The sequence below is a fragment of the Solanum tuberosum genome, unplaced genomic scaffold (genome assembly GCF_000226075.1).
Source record: "Solanum tuberosum cultivar DM 1-3 516 R44 unplaced genomic scaffold, SolTub_3.0 scf00185, whole genome shotgun sequence".
Lineage (NCBI taxonomy): Eukaryota > Viridiplantae > Streptophyta > Magnoliopsida > Solanales > Solanaceae > Solanum > Solanum tuberosum.
Window position 1 is genome coordinate 362,690 of NW_006239122.1, and position 3,069 is coordinate 365,758.

Consider the following 3,069-nt stretch of genomic DNA (forward strand, 5'->3'; position numbering starts at 1 on the left):
AGAAACACCGATATTTTATCAATTGTTGGTATTAAGATTTCATTGCTGAAATAAAGTATCTATTACTGGTGATTCATATACGTAGATGATACAAAAATAAGTATTTATTTTACATTTGTAGCTGAAACACTAGTTTAAGGCAAGTTTTGTGTGCTGAGATTTGTATTTAAGATATGCGTTCAATTCGTTGTATGATATAGAGGTTATTTGTTGTACAATGTATCATATTCGTAGATATGCACATGAATGATGCGAAAACATAATTTAACATATATGTTAGTTAACATTTTGTGTCATGTTTAAATAGAAGCCAATGTATATACATAAGTAATATGATTTCCTGTATCAGTTATGCAATTTTGGCATACTAAGTATAAAATGATCTGTAGAAGTAATATGATTTTCTGTATCAGTCATGCAATTTTGGCATACTAAGTATAAAATGATCTGAAACATAATATTTTGAATCAATTATGATATTTCCCTTTTAGTTATGTATGCATCATTTATCGATTTAGTTATTGATCAACATCATTTATCTTTCTGTAATTGCAGAATATGAAATATGTAATTAAACATATTCCAAAGCAACCTCTAAAGTTTGGTCCTACTTACAATTCTAATTTTAAAGAAAACTTGGAATTGTCAATAAAGGATGAAGGTATGAACATGTTTAAGGATACCATATTTGACCAGTACCTTAATATCCCCAAGTGTCACTACCAAGGACAAATTACCAAATGTTTATATCTTCTAGAGGTTGAGCATGATAATTTAGACAAAGAAATCCATATTTGTCATGCTAAAGGAAATGTTTTGCAATTTTCTATTAGAGAATTTACAATTATTACTGGTCTCAAGTGTACCGGAAATGTTAAAGATTTTACATATCCGATTTCAAAAACCAGTAGGCTGGTTCAGCGATACTTTTCTGGTCCAAATTATAACGTAAACAAAGGACGGCTGGTAGATCGTTTTGAGTTGGGTATTTGGGATAGCAGTGATGATGCTCTTCAGATGGCTATATTGTATTTCATTCATACGTTTGTTTTCTCCGAACTCGGTGATGCACCAATTCCTATAGAAGATTTCTTTATAGTAGAAGATGGCAGCTATAAACAGTTTATGTGGGGACAACTTGCCTTCACGAAGTTAATGAAATCATTTAGGAAAGAGTACTAACCTGACAAATAAATGTATCGGTTGAATGGATTTCCATACGCACTTAATATCTGGGTATATGAATGTGCATCGGTAATGCATAACGAGATAGCTGTTAGAGAAGGAAATGGTATACCAAGAGTATGAAATTGGAAAATTGTGGGTGCAAAGCCTAAATACGAGATGTTTATGGAAAAAATCTCTACTGAGGTAATTAGTATTTAGCATCCTCTTTTACTTTATTGTTTTATTTGTGATACATTATTTAAGTAGTTCTAACGATGTTTTAATTTTTGTTTCTATAGAATGATTGTTCTAACGTGCAGCCAACTCAAGAGGAACTCGAATCACTTGATTTACCAACTAATAGTCATGTACCTCCATATCGACCAACCACATCAGTTGCTAATCAGGAAGAGGTGCAACCAGACAATGTTTATGGTTTTGAAGAGTTTTCATCAAAACCTCCGGAGCAACTATTAAGGAGATGCACACGTGCTTCTACCACAGGATCCACCCCACCCCCAAGAGAAGAAAGGTTGCACATCCAACAAAAAATAATGTACCAAAGACAACACCAAACGTGCAAAAGAATCAGCCATTTCAAACTCCGATTTCACAACCCCTAAAGTTTGATAATGTATCTGGTGTTCATCTTAATACAGTTCCCCGAAGAACATCATAGGACAATGCAAGAATCGAGGATCTGGAGGGTCACATTAAGTCTTATGTAAGTAAACATAATTATGTCATTTAAACATTTTCATTGTTATTTATAATCTCACTTACTATGCTTAATTTGAATCCAGGTTGACCAAAAACTTGGAGCTCTTGAGGCGTTAATTATAAAAAATCATTTTGAGTTGACGAAAGCAGTTGCCGCGAAAGATAACAAAAGTGATAAGGTAGTATTTTTATTTTTAGATTATCTTTTTAGTTTTGTGTTATACTCAATTTTTTCATCATGAAGGACATCAGTGGCATTTCTATGCCACATATAGTGGATGATTCAGTAGACAAAGGTAATGTTGATCTAGAATCTGCTTCTGATCAATTATTCCAACAACCCATTTCACCTATAAAAATGGATTTTGCAACTGTTGATCACGATGGTGATGCATCTGATGTGGAGGTTGAACAACGACTTGTTAACGAAGAAAATGTTGCAAAGGTATGCATATGATACTTAAATTTAATTATATAACTTAATGACTTTCAATCATTAGTTAATTTTATTAAAATTATTAACAATGTATCATTTACAAATGATTGATACTTTAGTAATTTTAATTCATATAATGAAATAATCATTGGCTTTTTGTGTATAATTAGTTGTACAGTAAACACTTAAATCACTTTTGATACTATATTTTTTGTTTTGAATCACCAATCCAAAATACCTTATAATTCCTTCCTTATATTTTATTTTACAAACATGGATTGAAGAGCCACTCATTAAGGATTTTGCAACTGTTGATCATGATGTTTGTCACGACCCAAACTAGAGGGGAGCAACTGGCTCCTAATGCCAAAATTTAGGCCCGAGCCGACCCTGCTGAACCATTTGCTACTAGCACATGGTAGCCACACACAATCAAGAAATCAAACAAGTATATCTCGGCTTAAAACTAAGTCATCGGCCGGCAAGGCCCCTGTCAACTAATCTATAAAAGAAACAGCTACTCCCAAGAGATCATATAAATAAATAGTCAACTAGCAACAGAAGTCCTGATTGGGTCGTACGAGGCCACCATGATATCTACACCAAAACTAAAAGCAGGTATATATCAATACAATACAACAAACAGCTCACAAGCTTCCGCAAACCAACAACATAGGCCAGCATGGTCATAAAGTAGCTATAAACCCCACACAATAGTCTGCAAGCCTCTAAGAGTAGTAAAGATT